Source organism: Mercenaria mercenaria, chromosome 2 (genome assembly GCF_021730395.1).
Source record: "Mercenaria mercenaria strain notata chromosome 2, MADL_Memer_1, whole genome shotgun sequence".
In the NCBI taxonomy this organism is placed as follows: Eukaryota; Metazoa; Mollusca; class Bivalvia; order Venerida; family Veneridae; genus Mercenaria; species Mercenaria mercenaria.
In genome coordinates this window covers 75858643-75883450 of record NC_069362.1, presented here as the reverse complement: position 1 = coordinate 75883450, position 24808 = coordinate 75858643, and the positions used below count along the sequence as shown (strand labels likewise).

The following is a 24808-nucleotide window of genomic DNA, read 5'->3' as shown; positions in this document are numbered from 1 at the left end:
AGTAGTTTTGGAGATAGTTACTTGCATGTAAAACTTTAACCAGGATTTTCTAAGTCCAAAAGGGGGCATAATTTGCCAAAAATACATGTCAGAGTTATGGGACTTGACCCAGTGAGGTAGGTAATTGATCTAGAAAAAGAAAAAATAAGTTTCAAATCTATATGCCTTTTAGTAATAGCTGTATGTACTTGCACGCAAAACTTTAACCAGAATTTTCCAAGTCCAAAAGGGGACATAATTTGGCCAAAATACATGTCAGAGTTATGGGACTTGACCCACTGAGGTAGGTAATTGATCTAGAAAAAGAAAAAATAAGTTTCAAATCTATATGCCTTTTAGTAACAGCTGTATGTACTTGCACGCAAAACTTTAACCAGAATTTTCTAAGTCCAAAAGGGGACATAATTTGGCCAAAATACATGTCAGAGTTATGGGACTTGACCCAGTGAGGTAGGTAATTGATCTAGAAAAAAACAATGAGTTTCAAATCTATATGCCTTTTAGTAATAGCTGTATGTACTTGCACGCAAAACTTTAACCAGAATTTTCTAAGTCCAAAAGGGGGCATAATTTGGCCAAAATGAAGGTCAGAGTTATGGGACTTGGTGTTATCAACTAGTTTTATAACCCCGAAGGCACATGTGAAGTTTCAATTCAATATCTACATTAGTTTTGGAGATAGTAACTTGCATGTAAAACTTTAACCAGAATTTTCTAAGTCCAAAAGGGGGCATAATTTGCTCAAAATACATGTTAGAGTTATGGAACTTGACCCAGTGAGGTTGGTAATTGACCTAGAAAAAGAATAAATAAGTTTCAAAGCTATATGCCTTTAAATGATAGCTGTATGTACTTGCATGCAAAAACTTAACCAAGGTGTGACGCCGACGCCGACGCCAACGCCGACGCCAGGGTGAGTAGAATAGCTAGACTATTCTTCGAATAGTCGAGCTAAAAAAAAACTCTTTTACAACCAAGAATATTTTAAATTGGTCCAAAATTCGATAACCAGTGTAATCAGCTTAAGAGGAACATATGGTTGAACAATTAATGGTTACCGTTCAAACGAAGTATTTAGCCACAATCAGCATAGTTAGCAGGCCTCTTGTATTGCTATCATGGTATGCTGAAATTTCTGTTCGTAAATAAAATTGAAAAATGGCCAACATGGCTTTAGGTATTTTTTTTTTACCTATTATAAAATTTCAAGTTTTTAAAAAAAGAAATCACAAAAAGTAAAGCTAAAGCCAACTTGTCTATTCAATTCTTTGTATTTTCTTTTTATTTAAATATTAAATAACAGTGCTATTTTATCAGCAGCTGATACAACTGTTCATGTTATTTCAATCAATGACGACAACCATGACTTTGTGGACTCTGCAATCAAAGTATTTCAAACATTTGTTTTGAGATATATATCCTGCATTCCTACAGGCAAGCCAAATATATTTTAATTTGAGCAATTCATTCTTACAAAAAAAGAGATCTGCAAATACACTGCACACTTAACTAAATATAACATTGTAGACAAATCAATCAAATGTCATCAATTTTCTTTCGCACAAAATTTTCAAACTAACAGAAAAATTAAAAGGCTCATTTATTCAGTCCCAACAATTTTTTTTGCAACACACAATTTCAAAACATAGATTTTGTAAGAAGAACAAACATTTACCTATGTTAATTGTTATCCAGGTGAAACTACAGACAACAGCCCTGCGGCAATGTGCTACTAACACACTAACCAAGTTCTCTGGCCATACCTGTAAATACATCTAAACCATTACCCAATACCTAGTCAGGCAGAATATATTCCAATATTTGTTTCTCAAAACTAGTCATAAAGTGTTAACACTACCACCAACCATTATTTCTAGGTATGTAACTTTGTTAGGAGACTGGTTCAAGTAAATACCTGAAGCATTGTGAACAATAGTTTCTGTATTTATCGTGGTTATAATCTGGTGATGGAGCACAGCTGTACATACCTTGTATTATACACCTGGATAGGTGTCTACAGCAGATTATTGTGCATTTCTTTGCAAGCATACAGCACAAAAAGCTAGATACACTGTCAAAAAATATGTTCTTAGATCACGATTTTCCAATTTTTATTTTATTACATTATTCATAGGCTAATGCTGAATTCAAGAAATCAGTTTAGGCATTATCCTGTTATTTGGTCCTCGGACCAAATAAATTCCACATTATTTAAACAACATATTGTTTCGGTTCTGTAAAAAAACATAGTGTATCCATCTGCCATTCACTGATGAGGTCATGTTAGGTTGCGAAGGAATACACATAATAAATTATACAGGTCCGAACTTATTTGGTCCGGACCGAATACCAGGAGTATAATGTTTTCTGGACAATAGATTCATTCTAATGCCTTATAAGGGGAAGTATCCCCAGGAAAAGGGTTTTCTTTGGGAGCATATTTTCATAGAAAATTTGGCTTGGCAGTCTTTTTGGGATGACACTCTTAATATAAGTTGTTAATACAGAAGTTTTCTGATGCGGACCAAATACCAGGAGTATATATAGCGACGAAGAACTTATTTGGTCCGCGGACCAAATAACAGGAGTATATAAAGAGAGACGAAAATGTTTTCCAATAGATTCATTCTAATGCCTTATAAGGGGAAGTATCCCCTGGAAAAAGGTTTTCTTTGGGGGGCATATTTTCATAGAAAATGGGGCTTGGCAGTCTTTTGGGGGTGACATTCTTAAAATAATTCATAAATATAGAAGTTTTCTAATGCGGACCAAATACCAGGAGTATATATAGCGACGAAGAACTTATTTGGTCCACGGACCAAATAACAGGAGTATATATAGAGATGAAATTGTTTTCCAATAGATTCATTCTAATGCCTTTTAAGGGGAAGTATCCCCAGGAAAAGGGTTTTCTTTGGGGGAGCATTTTTTTTAGAGAAAATGGGGCTTGGCAGTCTTTTGGGGGTGACATTCTTAAAATAATTCATTAATATAGAAGTTTTCTGATGCGGACCAAATACCAGGAGTATATATAGCGATGAAGAACTTATTTGGTCTGCGGACCAAATAACAGGAGTATATATAGAGGGACGAAATTGTTTTCAATAGATTCATTCTAATGCCTTTTAAGGGGAAGTATCCCCAGGAAAAGGGTTTTCTTTGGGGGAGCATTTTTTCAGAGAAAATGGGGCTTGGCAGTCTTTTGGGGGTGACATTCTTAAAATAATTCGTTAATATAGAAGTTTTCTGATGCGGACCAAATACCAGGAGTATATATAGCAACAAAGAACTTATTTGGTCCGCAGACCAAATAACAGGAGTATATATAGAGAGACGAAATTGTTTTCCAATAGATTCATTCTAATGCCTTTTAAGGGGAAGTATCCCCGGGAAAAACGTTTTCTTTGGGGGGCATATTTTCATATAAAATGGGGCTTGGCAGTCTTTTGGGGATGACATTCTTAAAATAATTCGTAAATATAGTAGTTTTCTAATGTGGACCAAATGCCTGGAGTATATATAGTGATGAAGAACTTATTTGGTCCGCGGACCAAATAACAGGAGTATATATAGAGGGACGAAATTGTTTTCAACAGATTCATTCTAATGCCTTTTAAGGGGAAGTATCCCGGGGAAAAGGGTTTTCTTTGGGGGGCATACTTTCATAGAAAATAGGGCTTGGTAGTCTTTTGGGGATGACGTTCTTAAAATAATTCGTAAATATAGTAGTTTTCTAATGTGGACCAAATACCAGAAGTATACATAGCGATGAAGATTTTATTTGGTCCGCGGACCAAATAACCAGAGTATATATAGAGGGACGAAATTGTTTTCAACAGATTCATTCTAATGCCTTTTAAGGGGAAGTATCCCCGGGAAAAGGGTTTTCTTTGGGGGAGCATTTTTTTCAGAGAAAATGGGGCTTGGAAGTCTTTTTGGGGTGACATTCTTAAAATAATTCGTTAATATAGAAGTTTTCTGATGCGGACCAAATACCAGGAGTATATATAGCGACGAAGAACTTATTTGGTCCGCGGACCAAATACCAGGAGTATATATAGAGAGACGAAATTGTTTTCCTATAGATTCATTCTAATGCCTTAATAAGGGGACGTATCCCTGGGAAAAGGGTTTTCTTTGGGGGAGCATTTTTTCAGAGAAAATGGGGCTCAGCAGTCTTTTGGGGGTGACATTCTTAAAATAATTTGTTAACATATAGAAGTTTTCTGATGCGGACCAAATACCAAGAGTCTATTTGGCGGCGATATCATTCGTTGGGTGACTATAGTCTATATCAAAAGACTAATGCTATTTATTCTGTAAAGTAAACCGAATATAATTTCGTTGTTCATCTACTGTGGAAATAATTTTGGACTGGACTGCTAACTCACATGTAAGTAGTTTTTATATTCGGTTTACTATATGGAATAAATTGCATAAGTCCTTTGATATAGACTATAGTCACCTGACGAATGACTCGATCCTCTTTTTTGCAACACTGTAGGAACTACTTTCTAGGATGGACTACTTTTTGACCTCTATGAAATATACCACCATTACTGGTGAGAAACACCGATAAATAATTTCAAAGAAAGTTAGATTATTTCAAGAAAATTAGGCCCGGAAGTTACTGGTCCGCGGACCAGATAACGGGATAATGCCTCAGTTTATACTATAGACTGAAAATATGAAATTTATTTTTTTAGTAAAAACACTACTTATAGTACCTTGGTGTGTACCATGCCCCAGGTCCAACAGTTTGTTGTATCTGCAACAGGTCCAAGACATACAGGTTAATAACAAAACACCTCTGCTGCCATCTTGAAAAGGCGGAGCCATTAGAAACAACTCTACTTAGCATTATAGAAGGCTGGTAGAAAATATCTAGTGGTTAATAATGCTGTCCTGTTCTTGCTCAGACCTGAAAAATATATATGTATTTTACAGTGATTTATTGAAAATCTTTTTGATTTTTCGTCTTTCTAACTGACAATGCCCAGATGATAAATTGCAAGAACTGTACTCATGGTAAACAAGAGGGTCATTATAACCCTGGATCGTTCACCTGAGTAATATGAGCTACATGTTTCAAATGTCAAACTGATGATTTTTAGAATTTTTTTGGAAGATTTTCCGCTGTACAATCAAGTAACCCCTGGGGCTGGGTCAGTTTGACCCCGGGGGTCATGATTTGAACAAAATTTGTAGAAGTCTACTAGGCAATGTTACATGTCAAATATCTAAGATCTAGGCCTTTTGGTTTATTTTTAGAAATTTTTTGAAGATTTTCCTATGTAAAATCAGATAACCCCTAGGGTGGGGTCAATTTTGACCCTAGGGGTCATGATTGAACAAATTTTGTAGAGGTCCATTAGGAAATGCTACATGTGAAATATGTAAGCTCTAGGCCTTCTGGTTTATTTTCAGAAATTTTTTGAAGATTTTCCTATGTAAAATCAAGTGACCCCTGGGGCGGGGTCAATTTTGATGCCAGGGTCATGATTTGAATAATTTTAGTAGAGGTCCACTAGGCAATGCTACATGTCAAATATCTAAGCTCTAGGGCTTCTGGTTTTTGAGAAGAAGATTTTTGAAGATTTTCCTATGTAAAATCAAGTGACCCCTGGGGTGGGGTCAATTTTGACCCCGGGGTCATGATTTGAACAAACTTGGTAGAGGTCCACTAAGCAATGCTTCACACCAAATATCTAAGCTCTAGGGCTTCTGGTTTTTGAGAAGAAGATTTTTAAAGTTTTTCCTTTCGGTTGCCATGGCAACCAGAGTTCTGCATGGAATTCAATTCTTTGTACAGTTTTGAAAGGGGGCCACCCAAGGATCATTCCTGTGAAGTTTGGTGTAATTCTGCCCAGTGGTTTTCAAGAAGAAGATTTTTTTAGGAATTGTTGGCGGACGACGCACGACGCACTACGCAGGACGGACATCAAGCGGTCACAATAGCTCACCTTGTCACTTAGTGACAGGTGAGCTAAAAATATAATAGTTTTCTTCTGACTGCTTCTCCAATTTAACTGAAGAAATAGCACATCTTGTAGATCTGGTCTAAAGTCACATTTCTGAGAAAACATATCAAAAGGTCACTATTTCTTAATAATTTTGTGTTCTCAAAAATCAAGTTCCAAGAAAGAAAAATTACAACTCTGTAGTTTGTGATCTTCAACATTTTCTCCACACCTATCTACACTGGCTCTAATCATCCAATAAACAAACAAGCAAGAGCAAGAAAACAATGGTGCAAGTATTACATGCCAATCTATTGTTCTTGTTTTAGCCTCAGCATGTAAATTCGCTTACTGGAACAGTTCATTAGAAAAAGTATGTAAAAAGTATTCAAAGAGGCCATCTCAAGTATATCTGTTTTGCACTGAAGCTAGATTTGTACCAGGGTGTTAGTAAATTGGTTGCTTTTGTTTTACCCCAACCAAACAAGGTTTGGGGAATTATCTATAGGAATCACTTTGTCCCATCCATCAGACTTTTTTTTATTTTTCTTAAATGTCCCTGAAACAGACATAGATATTGCTTTGAAGCTTTAAACAGGTTAAATGGTAAAGAGAAAACAAGTTTACATACCAGGTTTCATCAATTTAACAAAATTACAGGCCTTTGTCCTGTCCCACCCAATCTTTTTGCATTCATGGTACTACGAGGGCTTTTCAAAATTAACACAGACATTTTCTCTAGCTTTTAAATACCTTTCTACTAACTGCACTGCAAATCTGATGTGATTATGACCATGCAATCAGGAGTTACGCCTCCTTAAAAACAGTCACTTACATGGACCTGGCGCACGGCGATCATATTTCAATGATGTTAACGACGTCGTGCCTTCATTGTGATGCTTTCATTAAGTTTGCATAAATTCATATTTGTAAATCTCTTTTATAAATTTTCATGAGCAATACTAAGTCATAATAAGTTGTTTGTTTAGAATACTAACAAAAGCTGTCACAGGAGACAGCACGCTCGACTATTTCGATGCTGGATAGTGAAACTGGGCACATCTGAGGAAGCTGGAGCTGTCACTAGAGTGTTTAATAACTCCAAGAAGAATGAAGATATTGGACAATAGCTCGAGTCTGTGTCAAAAGTATTCAGTAATAAGACAGATAAAGAACATTAAATAAGTATAATTCTAAGCAAAAAGGGGGATAATTCATGAAATATTGGTGCAAGAGTGATTTTTGCACATTGTGTCATATGATGTGGGTGATGATGTGGAATAATAACTTCAAGTTTGAATCAAATCCATTTAGTAATAACCGAGATATAGTGAAAGTGCATCAAATTTTAACCTGAAATTCTAAGTAAAAGGGGGGCATAATTCATGAAATATTGGTACCAGAGTTGTGGACCTTGAGTCATATTATGTGGTTGATAATGGTGGAACAACTATTTCAAGGTTGAATCAAATCCATTTAGTAATAACTGAGATAGAGTGAAAGTGCATAAAAACTTTAACCTGAAATTCTAAGTAAAAAGGGGGAATAATTCATGAAATATTGGTGCAAGAGTTATGGCCCTTGTGTCATATGATGCGAGTGATGATGTTGAATAACCATTTTACGTTTCAATCAAATCCATTTAGTAATAACTGAGATAAGAATTAAAGTGCATTAAAACTTGAACTTGAAATTCTAAGTAAAAGGGGGCATAATTCATGAAATATTGGTACCAGAGTTATGGATCTTGTGTCATAAGATGTGGGTGATAAGTTGGAACAACTTTTTTAAGTTTGAATCAAATCCATTCAGTAATAACTGAGATAGAGTGAAAGTGCATCAAAAGTTTATCTGAAATTCTAAGTAAAAAGGGGGGATAATTCATGGAATATTGGTGTGAAAGTTATGGCCCTTGTGCCATATGTGGGTGATGATGAGAAATAACTATTTTAAGTTTGAAACAAATCCATCAAGTAATTACAGAAATAAAGTGAAAGTGCATCAAAACTTTAACCAAAGTGCGGACACGGAAGGACGTCGGGTCGAGTAGGACAGCTCTCCATACTTCGTATAGTCGAGCTAAAAATGTATGAACACTTATGCCACACATCTCAGACAGGGTACTCAGCGTGAGTACTTGGCCTTTATCTAAGATGTCATACATTGCCGTTAACATCCATTCGTAGATTTTCCGTTTTCTCCATCTTTGCTGTCATTAAGTAATTCTGGACCATTTGAGAATCGTTTGTACCACTTGAAGTTAGACACAGATGACTGAACATTGTTGTGATGTCTGCTTCATTAGTTTATAAATTTCAGTTGCCTGTTTTCTCCATAACTAAACAACTGTTTTATTATCTATACGAGTCGATGACATTACATGCATTATAAACAGTAATACTCAGTAGGTTTAAACGTTGTTTTCTTCTGCCTCCACTGTCGGAATGACCCATACTCTATGTGCATGTCGCCCTGACGTGTTGCTACACTTTGACGTATTTTGGGGCAAACAAGTATACTATAAGTGCGAACATTAGCAATCAAATTCAAATCATGACAGATCAAAAAGCGACTGCGCCGGTTATGCGTAGCTATGGTAATAAAAAAACGTTTGACGAGCTTTGCCTATCAGCAAAAATGTTACAAAAAATATATGAGCAAATTACAGAAAGATTGCGAATTACAACGATATATTGCATATTGCTAGTTACACAATATGCGACATTTGACAGAAAAAGTCTACGTTATTTTTTAACAGCCCTCGTAATTTGGATTATCTCTTAACCTTTACCCTGCCAAATTTCTAAAATGGAGTGGTCCATCATTCAGTTTGGGCAGTACCACTAAGATTCAAAGGGGTATTCAATGAAAATTTACTGAGAGAATAGTGAACAGTTAATGCAGACCATGATGATGCTCTTATAGTTGGTTAGTATGCATCGAAATGTAGTTGAAATACAAAGATAATATATCAAAATGCGCAATGGTCTGAATCAGGAGAAAAGGTTAAACCAATGAAGGCGTCATTTTGATACTTGCAACAGATTTTTAGGGCAGTAACTCTTCTGAAGCTTTGGGTTTAGGCACAAGCAGTTTAGAATGGTACATTTCATTTAATGATACAATGCATGTTCCTAGGTACAGAGCCTTTTGAATGAAACAATTCAATACATATGATATCATTTCCCAAATGGGAAGCAAGTTACTATATTTAGTATCAAGTTTGCCGTTCAGAAGGTAGGGAAAATCTCAGTGGTTAACTTCCTAAATGGGAACTTTCCCCTACTAATAAAAGGTCCATTAAGATGTTTTATGTAAACATTAAAAATTAATCTACAAATCATTTCTTTAGTTCTAGATCATTATCTAATTAGCACTAATTCAGCAGACTGACAGGCTCTGATCCTAACATGTGTCAAAATAAACAATCACCTCTAATTGGTAAACAATGGAATTGTAAAATTTTTCCAATGGCACAGATTTGCAGTCTTGTTCATGTCCTGCAGATTTTGGCAATAAAATAGTATTGAAATAAGTCGATTTTTTTCGAAAATACTGTCTGGGGTTCAGAGTTTGGAAATTATGGTATTTAGAAGTATGGTCCTTATAGAAAACAAGGAGGAGAAAGATCGGGAATTTTAGAAGGTCCAGTATTCAGAAGTTCCTCCACATAACTCTACTATCCATCAGCATTGTTGCATTCATTGGGTGCTTGATACAGAAAAATTGTACTTTAAACACTTTTCTTATGGGACATTTAAACATAAGAATTTAACTGTAACAGTATTTATCATTGCAAAACTTACTCAAAGCTACATTTTTTTTCCCTTTCAATTGTCTTACTTCATCTTTTTCACTGCTTTTGCCTTTCCTTTACATAGAAACTGTCCCAACTGCTTTACACAGACTGAAACATGTTCAGAAGTTTCTTACCATTAACTTGAAGTTGAAAATAATTCAACATTCTGTTTAAAAAAAAGCACAACAGAATATAAGCTGCACAGTAGTTTGCACAGTAACAACTGCCAGAAATGCCCTTAAAAATATTTGAGACCGGATGTGACTGTGATGCAAAAATAGCATCAAGTAGTATAACAGAGCTGTTATTGTTGCTACTTTGTTTTGTAAATTGTACAATAGTATAAGTAAAACAGCTATTTTGTTATGACTTTTGTACCACGGAATCAAGCACAGCGCTTTTCTTGTTACTATTGTACTAAAATGTCAGTAACTGATTCATTTATTTATTTGGGGTTTACGGCACACCAACACAGTATAGGTTAGGTTTTTCTTTAGAAAGAACATTTTCTGCCTTTGCATGTTAATTTAAATTTCCTGTCACACTGATAACTGCAATTCGGCACTAATATACTTTCAAACTATTTTTTTCGCGTGCATATGTAGCATGTATCATAAATATGACCGTATGCATATTTAAAAATGATTAGTTCCTATTCCAGTGATTGCTGTTGGAACGTAATATGGCTGTGTGTTATATATACCTTGGGTGAATAATGTATTTGTCTACATATTATTTGCAACTGGTCTACTATTGTGTCAGTAACAAAGCTATCTTTATTAACCCTTAGCCTGCTGGTGGCAGATGATTCTGCCTTTGCGACCAGTGCAGACCAAGATCAGCCTGCACATCCGTGCAGTCTGATCATGGTCTGCACTGTTCGCTATTCAGTCAGTAAATTTCCAGTGAAAACCCCTTTGAATAATAAGTGGTACTGTCCAAATTGAAAGATGGACCAGTTCAATATAGAAATTTAGCAGGGTAAGGGTTAAGAGCAGTTTTGTTGTTACTGGTGTGATAACAGTGTAGGGAAACAGTTTCTACTTTTGTGCAGTGGTGTCCGTAACACAGCTGTTTTGATGTCTGTTAAACTATGGTGTTGGGAACAGACATGCTTTTAATAAGAGTGTTGAATCAGTATTTTTTCTGTTGCTATTATAGTAAAATGTCAGTGACAGTGTTGTTTTTGTTCCATTTGTTTAGCAATAGTGTCAGTAACTGAGCCTTTTTAAATTTTTGGACTAAAGTACTATGTAAAAAAGCAGTTTTTGCAGATGGTGTCAGAAACAAAGCTATAACAAAGACATTTTGTTGCTACTATTAAAACATCATGTCAGTAACAAGACTTTCTGTACTAACTCACTCTGTTTTGTGTTTTGATTGTTGCAACATGGTGTCACAATAGCTGTTATTCTTGTTTTTGTTTCAACATGTTGTCAGTAAGAGAAATGTTATATTTTGTTGTGAGTACTGTACATGTATTTGTGTTAATAGCATGGCGATTTCAGCTGTGGCTGTTGTGCCATAGTGTCAGTAACAGAGCTGTTTTTGTTATGAAAGTTATGCCATGGTTTCAGTAACAGTGCATGTTATGACTGTTGTGAAATGATATCAGTAACAGACATTTTTATAGTAAAATGGCTGTCAGCAACAATGCAGGTTTTGTTGTGTCTTTTGTGCAATGGTTGTCAGTAACAGTGCAGGTTTTGTTGTGTCTTTTGTGCAATAGTTGTCAGTAACAGTGCATGTTTTGTTGTGACTGCTGTGCAATAGTTGTCAGTAACAATGCATGTTTTGTTGTGACTGCTGTGCAATAGTTGTCAGTAACAGTGCATGTTTTGTTGTGACTGCTGTGCAATGGTTGTCAGTTGTAACTGTTGTGCAATGGTTGTCAGTTGTAACTGTTGTGCAATGGTTGTCAGTTGTGACCGTGTGCAATGGTTGTACGTTGTGACTGTTGTGTAATGGTTGTCAGTAACTGTGCAGGTTTTGTTGTGTCTTTTGTGCAATAGTTGTCAGTAACAGTGCATGTTTTGTTGTGACTGCTGTGCAATGGTTGTCAGTTGTAACTGTTGTGCAATGGTTGTCAGTTATGACTGTTGTGCTATGGTTGTCAGTAACAGTGCATGTTTTGTTGTGACTGCTGTGCAATGGTTGTCAGTAACAGTGCATGTTTTGTTGTGACTGCTGTGCAATGGTTGTCAGTAACAGTGCATGTTTTGTTGTGACAGCTGTGCAATGGTTGTCAGTAACAGTGCAGGTTTTGTTGTGACTGTTGTGCAATGGCTGTCAGTAACAGTGCACGTTTTGTTGTGACTGTTGTGCAATGGTTGTCAGTTGTAACTGTTGTGCAATGGTTATCAGTTGTAACTGTTGTGCAATGGTTGTCAGTTGTGACTGTTGTGCAATGGTTGTCAGTAACAGTGTAGGTTTTGTTGTGACTGTTGTGTAATGGTTGTCAGTAACAGTGCAGGTTTTGTTGTGACTGTTGTGAAATGGTTGTCAGTAACAATGCAGGTTTTGTTGTGACTGTTGTGCAATGGTTGTCAGTAACAGTGCAGGTTTTGTTGTGACTGTTGTGCAATGGTTGTCAGTAACAGTGCAGGTTTTGTTGTGACTGTTGTGCAATGGCTGTCAGTAACAGTGCAGGTTTTGTTGTGACTGTTGTGCAATGGTTGTCAGTTGTAACTGTTGTGCAATGGTTGTCAGTTGTGACTGCTGTGCAATGGTTGTCAGCAACAGTTCAGGTTTTATTGCGACTGTTGTGCAATGGTTGTCAGTAACAGTGCAGGTTTTGTTGTGACTGTTGTGCAATGGTTGTACGTTGTAACTGTTGTGCAATGGTTGTCAGTAACGGTGCAGGTTTTGTTGTGACTGTTGTGCAATAGTTGTACGTTGTAACTGTTGTGCAATGGTTGTCAGTTGTAACTGTTGTGCAATGGTTGTCAGTTGTGACTGTTGTCCAATGACTGTCAGCAACAATGCAGATTTTGTTGTGACTGTTGTGCAATGGTTGTCAGTAACAGTCCAGGTTTTGTTGTGACTGTTGTGTAATGGTTGTCAGTAACAGTGCAGGTTTTGTTGTGACTGTTGTGCAATGGCTGTCAGCAACAATGCAGATTTTGTTGTGACTGTTGTGCAATGGTTGTCAGTAACAGTGCATGTTTTGTTGTACTGTTGTGTAATGGTTGTCAGTAACAGTGCATGTTTTGTTGTGACTGTTGTGAAATGGTTGTCAGTAACGGTGCAGTTTTTGTTGTGACTGTTGTGCAATGGTTGTAAGTAACAGTGCAATTTTGTTGTGACTGTTGTGCAATGGTTGTCAGTAACAGTGTAGGTTTTGTTGTGACGATTGTGCAATGGTTGTCAGTAACAGTGCAGTTTTTGTTGTGACTGTTGTGCAATGGTTGTAAGTAACAGTGTAGGTTTTGTTGTGACCGCTGTGCAATGGTTGTCAGTAACAGTGTAGGTTTTGTTGTGACCGTTGTGCAATGGTTGTCAATAACAGTGCAGTTTTTGTTGTGACTGTTGTGCAATCGTTGTCAGTTGTGACTGTTGTGCAATGGTTGTCAGTAACAGTGCAGTTTTTGTTGTGACTGTTGTGCAATGGTTGTCAGTAACAGTGCATGTTTTTGTTGTGACTGTTGTGCAAGGGTTGTCAGTAACAGTGCAGTTTTTGTTGTGACTGCTGTGCAATGGTCGTCAGTTACAGTGCAGCTTTTGGTGTGACTTGTGCAATGGTTGTCAGTAACAGTGCAGTTTTTGGTTTCTCTTGTGCAATGGTCATCAGTAACAGTGCAGTTTTTGTTCTTACTGCTGTGCAATGGTTGTCAGTAACACTGCATTTTTTGTTCTTACTGCTGTGCAATGGTTGTCAGTAACAGTGCAATTGTAAGAAAGAGTGCATTTGTTGGTGAGACTGTTGTGGTAGCATTGTAAGTCCACAGATGCAGATGGATGTTCTTTCTTCCTTCATGATAAAAAGACCTGTGCTTTACTTATATCTTGGAAAGGGGTGTTTAATTTGACCCCTTACAGGAAACAGATCAACATTTTTCTCTCTGTTTCAATCTAAAAAAAAAAAAAACTGTGTCAAGAATGTTTATTCTTTGCGCACAGAAAATTGTAACAGCGGAAACATATGGTGTTTAGAGTCAATGAGCTGCATTCCACACATCTTCTCATGCATATAACCTATGAATGGAGCACATCAGAAATAGCTTGGGAAACTGCTGATAATAATGTAGATAAGAAAACAACATTAACAGCTTATGTTCTCCCACAGCATGCTGCATCTGGACAACAATACTCTCTTATGTTAATGTTGTCATTTATTATGGTCGAGAAATATTTATAGTTTTTACAATTTATGGTTCCACTTACAATACATTTTGTAAACTATTCTTGTCAGTTATGATCAATGCAATGGTTCATTTTGTAGAGTAAAATACTGTATGAACCCAATACCCACTAGGTACCCATAGTCCTCCAGATAAAATACTATTCAGTGCTGAACATTGCATTTTAGAAGTTTAGCACACACATAAGGGTACAAGAGATAGAGGATTCCCCCTGTATGGAGTACTGGGATCTAATCAAGATATTCTTAGCCACCAATATGGGGGAATACAGAATATGAAATCTCTCAGGCAACGGATAATGTGAATGATTTGTGACCTATGATCAAAAGAACTGATTTATTCCAACGAAACAGCCTGATTCTAAACCAGCTTTAAAACACTGGCCAATTCTCACTATATATTTTCCTTCTGTTTGCTATGATGTTTCCGCTGTATATGAATGCAAGAGTGCCTAATATTTGGCTGCAAGCCCTCATGCAATGGGGAGATAACTGCAAATGTCTTCTGCTATAGAAGCAAGTAATCCCCAGACAGACATAATTGGGAATTTTATCATCTCATCTTGGTAATAAATACAGGCAATTTACAAACCAATTCATCAAATATTGACAATTCTGGAACATACAAAATACCATTGATCATGAAAAGAAGTATGTAATATTCATGGAAAATAACTCTACTCATTAAACACTCCTTGATGCCTTATCTAGGGAAGCTTCTGATGCTGGAGAAACAATTTTCAATTTGAAGCATTCTACAGTAATACACAGATAACTCAAGCCCTCATGGGCACAAGCAAAATGCTGGAGTTATCTGAAGTTGAGTTATCAAACGATCAGCTATATATAAGGAAGGGCAGTAATGCTTCAAAATATTTATACAAAACTTTATCAACTGGCTGGCTAAATTCGGAAATCTTTACAGATAAAATTCTTCACTAAATCTGAGTAAAATGGCATTACATGTATGTCGGGAAATATTTTGAGTATTAACATCAGTACATGAGGACCAAGGCAGAAGACCAAGATATCAGATGGACAACTTATCCACTGGTTAAAAGCTATATTTTTCTTAGGACTATGATGTTGGTACTTCACCCTAAGTTATAAAGTTCTGAGTTACTTAGGGTGAAGTACCAACATCATAGTCCAAAGAAAAATATACCTCAATACGAAAAAAAAATTCTACAACAGAAAATTATCCCACATGAAATGAAAGACAAAATTTAAAAACATCAAAGAAAGAACTTGTGTGAAATCAGATGTGGCCTAATGTCTTTTGTGCAGGTAAGAAAAAACATGAAGTGAACAGATTTGGATAACAAGGGTAAAGAGTTTTACAGCAGGGAGACAGTTTCTGCTGTCATGTTTTTGTATTAAATTGTTTTTGTGATTTACATACTTTTCTCTGGTATGTGTGGATATCACCTGAAAATGTTGAAGAAAAACTCCTCACTCCACATTCTTGCAGGATCAGGAATTCCGAGGATTTCAGCTAATCTGTAAGAACTATATGATTTTATCAAGATTAAGCCAAACAGAAAACCTCCTAAAAATACGTTTTAGTCACCATTTTAGCACCAAATCACAGGAAATATGCAGCTGAGATGAAATGAATTTCTATAATTGATCACCAGGGTGCCCCTGTAAATGATACAATGATGAAAGGCAAGAGAATATTATTACAGAAAAATATCATATTCAGATGAAAAACACCTGTTATATGATAAAATTATAAAGTTCCAACAAATTTCAATTTTTTTAACATTGTCACATAGTTATTTACTACAAAGTATACATGTTGTCATTTGATTATTATTAATAAATAAGAATCACTGATACTATGACATGTGTATAAGCACTGTTTGTTATTTCACTTTGACTGCTAGTTTGTGAAAAAATTTGCTGTGTATTGCTAGTAATTCTACTGTGGCAGGTATGCAAGTATTGTTGGTAATTTACTGGGGCATGTACTTAAGTATTGATGTGATTTACTGTGGCAGGTATGCAAGTATTGTTGGTAATTTACTGGGGCATGTATATAAGTATTGCTGGTAATTTACTGTGGCAGGTACACAAGTATTGCTGGTAATTTACTGTGGCAGATATACAAGTATTGCTAGTAATTTTACTGTGGCAGGTACACAAGTACTGCTGGTAAATTACTGTGACAGGTGCACAAGATCTGCTGGTAATTTACTGTGGCAGGTGCACAAGTATTGCTGGTAATGTTACTGTGGCAGGTGTACATACCCTGCTGGTAATTTACCGTGACAGATGAAAAGGTACTGCTGGTAATTTAACTGTGACACATGCACAAGTATTGCTGGAAATTTACTGTTGAAGGTGCACAAGTATTGCTGGTCAGTTTATTTAGTTGCTGGTAATACTACTGTGGCAGATGAACAAGTTTTGATGGAAATTTTACTGTGGCAGGTGCCAAATATTTCTGGTAATTCTACTGTGACAGGTGCACAAGTACTGCTCGCAATTTTACTGTGGCAACTAGTAATTTTGCTTTGGAAGGTGCACAAGTATTGCTGAAAAATTGTACTGCAGCCACAAGTATTGCTGTAAATTGTACTGCAGCAGGCGCACAATAGTTGCTAGCAATGCTACTGTGGCAGGTGCACAGTCATGTATTGTCGTACATTTTAGTGCAGCAGGTGCACAATTATTGCTAGCAATTCTACTGTGGCTGGTGCACAAGTATTGCTAGTAATATGTGAAATTACTGTGGCAGGTGCACAATTATTGCTGGTCAGTTTATTGAGTCAGGTGTACAAGTACTAATGGTTATTCAACTGAGCATTGTTGGTAAATTATCTATGGCAAGTGCAATATTGCTGGTAATTCTACTGATGCAGGTGCACAAGATTTGCTGGTAATTTCAATTTGATAGGTGCAAAAGTATTGCTGATATTACTGTGGCAGGATTACAAGTATTGCTGGTTAATGTTCTGATGCAGGTGCACAAGTATTGATGGCAATTAAATATGGAAGGTGTACAGGAATAGCTGATGATTTTACTATGATAGGTGTACAACAATTGCTGGTAGGCTTACTATGACATGTGTATAAAGGTTGTTGATAATCTTACTCTTAAAGGTATATAAACTTACCTGCACATGTGTGCAAACATTGCTGGTAATTTTACTGTGGCAGGTGTACAAGTATTTCTAGTACTTTTACTAAGGCAGATGTATGGACATTGGTGGAAATTCTATTGAGGCAAAATGTACCAAAATATTGGGACATCTTTCAAGAATTGCTAGACAGGTGTACATACACTGCAGGCTACTCTAATGTAGCATATACAAAAGCATTGCTATATAGCCTGTGTAACTTATCTATTATAGGAGATGTACATGTCTTACCAGCAGTTGCTGTTTACTGTTTTTGTTTGTAAAGTTACAGTAGAGATGTATAGGCAAGGCTTGTGACATTTCTTTGATAAGTTATAAGTAATTATACTGGTGACTTTCCTATGATATGTGTTCATGTGCTGCTGCACTGCAGAAGTCAAACAAATGACAAGTCTCTACTGACTGTTTTTTCAAATACTGCAACGTTCGAGTCATTTTATTGTAAGACAGACTTTTAAGTCCCAACTTTTACTGCCCTTGGGAGGAGCCTACCAAATAACATGGCTACTCTAGGCTGTCTGTCTGCTTGCCTCTACCAAACTATTTTAGTATTATTTTAGGATGTGTGATTCTAATTCTAGAATAATCTTACCTATTTCAGTGTTGTTAATTTCAGATCAAACTGGTGATAAAGATATTGGAGTAGTCATGTTATTATTAATATGCAGGAGGCACAGACTGATTTTACATATATTTTCAATGTTTGTTACTGGAAATTAATGTACTGAACAAAAATAAAACATTTTAAATACTCAGCCTTTAATTACATGGGTGACAGGAGGGGAAAACAAACACATTTTAAGGTTGGCCTAAGCTTATTTTTATGGGGTTTATCTTTAAAATGATGTCCATTTACCCTCAACAACATGTCTACACCTAGATGAAAGTTAACACATAACAATAAAACATACTAATGGATGTAGCAAATTAAATATCAAGTTAAATTATGGATGTTTGCAGTCTCATAGAATAGTGACATTAATGAATTACCTTTTCAACAAATGTCTAGACTGCCTTTGTCGATGAATTGCTAAAGATACAGTACTGCTAATATGAAGGTTAACAAACTCTAGGTATGTGAAATGAAGCCGGTTGTCCTCAAATAATTGTTCAGGTATATGAATATTTTAAAAGCACAAGAACAAATATATACAAGAGCCATGTTAGACATGGCCAATCCCCCCGCCAGGCATATTATAATTGAAGGCTAAAGTTCCTGGCAAGTTAGTGTCTGAAAGTATTCATTTTGGGAAAAGCTTTGAAGAACCGTTTAGTTGTGGTCCACATCAGGGATTTTAAAGATGTGGAAGAAAGACTTATTCAGTGGTGAGGTAGCTTACTGCTAAATTTTATTAATTTTCATGAACAGTATAGCTATGATGTTTTTCTATATGGCTACTGTAAAAAGAAGGAATGGAAAGCTAACAGGGAACAAGAGTGCCAGAATGTCACAATATATGCCAGTCACAGCAAATTTCTTTTTTCTAGAAGCTGTATTTGCAAAATTAATGGAATTTTAGTTTTGTGGTTGTTTAGTAATCATTGTAAGTCTTTTGTTTTTCTAAGTCCAAAAAAAACTCCTTACCAGGTAGAGTTATCTTAAAATACACCTAAAATTGGAAAGTAACATCCATGTTGTACCACAGAAAAGTGGTCTTGTTTTTTCCCTATGGTCAATTATAAAAATGTTACAACGTAAGATATTTATAGTAACAACTAAGGGAAGTTAATCTTTATAAAAAAAAAAAAAAAATTGTAAGTCCACACAAAAGTCTTTACTAGGTAAAGATTGGTCCAAATACACCTCAAAATTGGATGTAGCATGCATGTTGTACTACAGAAAAGTGGTCTCGATTTTTCCCTACGACTAGTAATGAAAAAGTTACAATAAAAGCTATTTAAAGTAACAACAAAGGGAAGTAATTCTAAAGAAGGGAACTGCGCATGACACTTCGTCTCATGCTGATGTATAATTGTGCCAAGTTACATCAAAATCCCTCCATGCATGAAAAAGAAATGCTTCAGACAAAGTCATTCTTGTATCTGACCTTTGGCCTCTAAGTGTGACCTTGACCTTAGACCTAGCGACCTGGATCTTGCGCATGACACTCTGTCTCAAGGTGGTGAACATTTGTGCCAAGTTATTTCAAAATCCTTCTATGCATGAGGAAGAAGTGCTCCAGACAAGGTTTTCATTCTTGCATCCTTTGACCTCTAAGTGTGACCTTGACCTTAGAACCAGGGACCTGGTTCTTGCGCATAACACTTCACCTCGTGGTGGTGAACATTTGTGCCAAGATATATCAAAATCCCTCCATGCATGAAAAAGATATGCTCCGGATAAATTTTTTTAAAGAACATATGATAAAGGGGATTAACTCAAAAAATAGGCAAGGTAGAGTTATTGTTCTTGCACACTGCACTTCCTCGCAATGTGTTCTATCAGTGTATGAAGTTTGAAGAAAATCCCTCCAGTACTTTTGGAGTTTGGTCTGGACAAATTTTTTTAAGAAAATATGATAAAGGGGAATAACTCAAAAAATAGGCAAGGTAGAGTTATTGTTCTTGCACACTGCACTTCCTCCCAATGTGTTCTATCAGTGTATGAAGTTTGAAGAAAATCCCTCAAATACTTTTGGAGTTATGCTCCGGACAAATTTTTTTAAGAAAATATGATAAAGGGGAATAACTCAAAAAATAGGCAAGGTAGAGTTATTGTTCTTGCACACTGCACTTCCCCCCAATGTGTTCTATCAATGTATGAAGTTTGAAGAAAATCCCTCCAACACTTTTGGAGTTATGCTCCGGACAAATTTTTTCAAAAAAAAAAGATGAAGGGGAATAACTCAAAAAATAGGCAAGGTAGAGTTATTGTTCTTGCACACTGCACTTCCTCGCAATGTGTTCTATCAGTGTATGAAGTTTGAAGAAAATCCCTCCAGTACTTTTGGAGTTTGGTCTGGACAAATTTTTTTAAGAAAATATGATAAAGGGGAATAACTCAAAAAATAGGCAAGGTAGAGTTATTGTTCTTGCACACTGCACTTCCTCCCAATGTGTTCTATCAGTGTATGAAGTTTGAAGAAAATCCCTCAAATACTTTTGGAGTTATGCTCCGGACAAATTTTTTTAAGAAAATATGATAAAGGGGAATAACTCAAAAAATAGGCAAGGTAGAGTTATTGTTCTTGCACACTGCACTTCCCCCCAATGTGTTCTATCAATGTATGAAGTTTGAAGAAAATCCCTCCAACACTTTTGGAGTTATGCTCCGGACAAATTTTTTCAAAAAAAAAAGATGAAGGGGAATAACTCAAAAAATAGGCAAGGTAGAGTTATTGTTCTTGCACACTGCACTTCCTCCCAATGTGTTCTATCAGTGTATGAAGTTTGAAGAAAATCCCTCCAGTACTTTTGGAATTATGCTCCGGACAAAGATCGTTGCGGACGCACGCACGCACGGACGGAGAGCATTTCTAATATCCCCTTCGCCTTTGGCGGGGGGATAAAAAACTCTAGGTCTGTGAAAACGGTTGTCCTCAAATAATTGTTCAGGTATCTGAATATTTTAAAAGCACAAGAACAATTATATGATTGTAACAATGGTTTATATTTGATATGACACAGGTACAAGCAACGGCTGCCACTGATCTAACACAAACACAGGCAAATGCTGTAAATGATCCAACACAAAACACACAGGCAACGAACTGATGTGACAACAGTACAGGCAAAGAATGTAAATGATGTGACACTCACTGATTTAACACTGAAACAGATGAACACTGACGTGACACTCACTGATTTGACACTGAAACAGACAAACACTGATGTGACACACACTGACTTGACACTGAAACAGATGAACACTGATGTGACACTCACTGATTTGACACTGAAACAAACAAACACTGATGTGACACTCACTGATTTGACACTGAAACAGACGAACACTGATGTGACACATACTGATTTGACACTGAAACAGATGAACACTGATGTGACACACACTGATTTGACACTGAAACAGACAAACACTGATGTGACACTCACTGATGTACCAAGGTAAAGGCAAATGCTATCACTGATCCACCACAGAAACTTGCAATGGTTGCCACTCCTGTGACATGTGAACAGGAAAAGGATGTAACTACTGTGACATGTATATGAACAGGAACAGGTAAAGTATGGAACTGATGTGACACAGACACAGGCAAAGGATGAAACTGATGTGATACAGACACAGGCAAAGGATGGAACTGATGTGACACTCACTGATGTGTGAACAAGCAAATGCTGTCACTGATTCATCAAAGAAACATGAAATGCCTGTCAAAGATTAGGCATGTGAAAAGGCAAAGGATGTAACAGATTTAACACAAGCACAGGCAAAGTATGTAACTGATGTGACACAGCTACAGGCAAAGTATGTAATTGATGTGACATAGACACAGGTAAAGTATGGAACTGATATGACACAGACACAGGCAAAGTATGGAACTGATGTGACACAGACACAGGTCAAGTATGGAACTGATGTGACACAGACACAGGCAAAGTATGGAACTGATGTGACACAGACGCAGGCAAAGGATGGAAAAGATGGGACACTGACACAGGCAAAGTATGGAACTGATGTGACCCAGACACAGGTAAAGTATTGAACTGATGTGTCCCAGATACAGGCAAAGCATTGAACTGATGTGACACAGAAACAGGCAAAGGATGGAACTGAAGTGACCCAGACACAGGCAAAGTATTGAACTGATGTGACCCAGACACAGGCAAAGTATTGAACTGATGTGACCCAGACACAGGCAAAGGATGGAACTGATGTGACCCAGACACAGGCAAAGGATGGAAAAGATGGGACACTGACACAGGCAAAGTATGGAACTGATGTGACCCAGACACAGGTAAAGTATTGAACCGATGTGACCCAGACACAGGTAAAGTATTGAACTGACATGACACAGACACAGGAATGAACTGATGTGACCCAGACACATGCAAAGTATTGAACTGTGACACAGACATAGGCAAAAGATGGAACTGATGTAACCCAGACACAGGCAAAGGGTTGAACTGATGTGATACAGACACAGACAAAGTATGGCACTGATGTGACCCGGACACAGACAAAATATTGAACTGATGTGACCCAGACACAGGCAAATGATGGAACTGATGTGACACAGACACTGGCAAAGTATTGAACTGATGTAATCCAGACACGGGCAAAGTATTGAACTGATGTGACCCATACACAGGCAAAGTACTGAACTTATGTGACCCAGACACACTGATGTGTGGACAAGCAAATGTCGTCACTGATTCATCAAAGAAACATGAAATGCCTGTCAAAGATTAGGCGTGTGAAAAGGCAAAGGATGTAACAGATTTAACACAAGCACAGGCAAAGTATGTAACTGATGTGACACAGACACAGGAAAAGTATTGAACTGATGTGACCCAGACACAGGCAAAGTACTGAACTGATGCAACCCAGACACAGGCAAAGTATTGAACTGATGTGACCCAGACACAAGCAAAGTCAAGGGTGTAAAATTCCACTGATGTGACACAGAAAGGTAGTTACTGCCAGGGACATGATACATGGTTAAGTGGCATTGTATGACAGAAGTAAGGTAGTTACTGCCTGGGACATGATACATGTTACTGCCTGTGACATGATACATGGTTAAGTAGCATTTTATGTCAGAAGTAAGGTAGTTACTGCCTGGGACATGATACATGGTTAAAGTGGCAATGTATGTCAGAAGTAAGGTAGTTACTGCCTGGGACATGATACATGGTTAAAGTGGCATTGCATGTCAGAAGTAAGGTAGTTACTGCCTGGGACATGATTCATGTTTATAGTGGCAATGTATGTCACAAGTAAGCTAGTTACTGCCTGGGACATGATTCATGGCTAAAGTGGCATTGTATGTCAGAAGTAAGATAGTTACTGCCTGGGACATGGTACATGGTTAGAGTGGCAATGTATGTCAGAAGTAAGCTAGTTACTGCCTGGGACATGATTCATGGCTAAAGTGGCATTGTATGTCAGAAGTAAGGTAGTTACTGCCTGGGACATGATACATGGATAGAAAGTGGCATTGGATGACAGTGGTAAGCAAGTTACTGCTTTGGACAAGTCAGGGAAGAGATACTGAGCCATTTAATCACAATTATCAATGCTTTATCAATGGTATCAGTTACAATTCATACGGTATCATATTCTAGATAATATTGATATAGATACATATTGAATATTTCTGGTGCTGTTGATACAAGGGGGCATTTACTGCCACCAGCTAATGAACATGTTCTATTGTTACAAAGTTTTATCAAGCCACCATTGTCCAAAATCTGGAAAATCAAACTAAATAATAAATTCCAGTATAAAGCCTATCACAGTATATCCCAGAATTGCAAATCCATCATGCTAATGTTCCTGTATGAATTCTTACAAACTGCAAGAAAATATTCTAAGTATTACACTAAGAACGTCTCAAAATAACAAAGAACTCTAAAACATATCTTTAGTCCTACAGAAAGCTATTCTCCTCATAAAACAAATAAAATATTGACCAATAACAAATGATGTCTGTATCCGGGAGACAAAATGTATTATTTTGACTTTTCGCATCATTTAGGGCTGTTTAGCAGACAACGGGTCAATCAGTTTGTCTGACAAGAGCATTTTTCCACCAAAAGTCATGATTTAGATGAAACAAACAGGGACGAGTCAATCCAGCATCTTTCATTAATCGATATTATCGTCTCGACACTCAGACAAATGACTGGCCAGTAAAGTTGCGGATAATTACTGCAATCTACAATAGCAGATTGTCCATTGTTGCAAATATACTGTCTTCGCACACCATTTCCATCAATAATATACAGTTTAACAATATATGGAAGATCTTTTAGCACAGGCAAATCCAATGTTGCAATATATTAATATGCTTTAGAGTAGGTAAATCTGCCCAAAGTTGCCATATTCTTATTTTTATACAATCTCGCCAGGCATATTTAGTATGTTTTTGACAACACAGAAAATAACTTCAGATTACTTTCAGTTTTTCCAGGCAGTAAAGAAAATGAAAGTAAAAGGCTAAACTTAAAAACGAAAGTTCCATTTGCATTGGTCTATAGTCAGGGAACACTCAGGGGTCATCCGTCTAAATGTATGTGCGTGGACTTCTTTTTTCTTTTTCTTTTTTTGCTTAGTACCTTGGAATAAAGACTATTTGGAAGATTTGTTTACATGCTAACTTGGTTGCAACATTGGTGCTTATTATTCCAAGAAATCAGTTGCATTACTACTGGGTTTATGTAAGGTATTTGACTAAAATGAATTCCTTTCTCATTTTAATACTGTGAAATCATTTTCATTCGCGTATGACGAATTTTCGCGTATTTCGCACTAGGACCGATGCGCGAATTAAAGACCGCGCTATTATTATTTTTTAATTTCTAAAATTGAAAATGCGCGAATTAAAGCCCGCGCAAAACAGTCCTTTTTCATATTTGCGCG

General features: G+C 36.8%; 1 long non-coding RNA gene across 3 annotated transcripts in view; it reads right to left on the bottom strand.

Moving 5' to 3' along the window:
* The window catches only part of LOC123564352 (uncharacterized), a 302958-nt gene that overhangs the window by 238563 nt on the left and 39587 nt on the right, over window positions 1-24808 (bottom strand). For all 3 annotated transcript variants that reach the window (XR_008369891.1, XR_008369894.1, XR_008369892.1), the window contains exons 2-3: window positions 4728-4921; window positions 1676-1763 (exon numbers count right to left, since the gene is read on the bottom strand). This is a non-coding gene — a long non-coding RNA (uncharacterized LOC123564352). The remainder of the gene's footprint in view (window positions 1-1675; window positions 1764-4727; window positions 4922-24808) is intronic.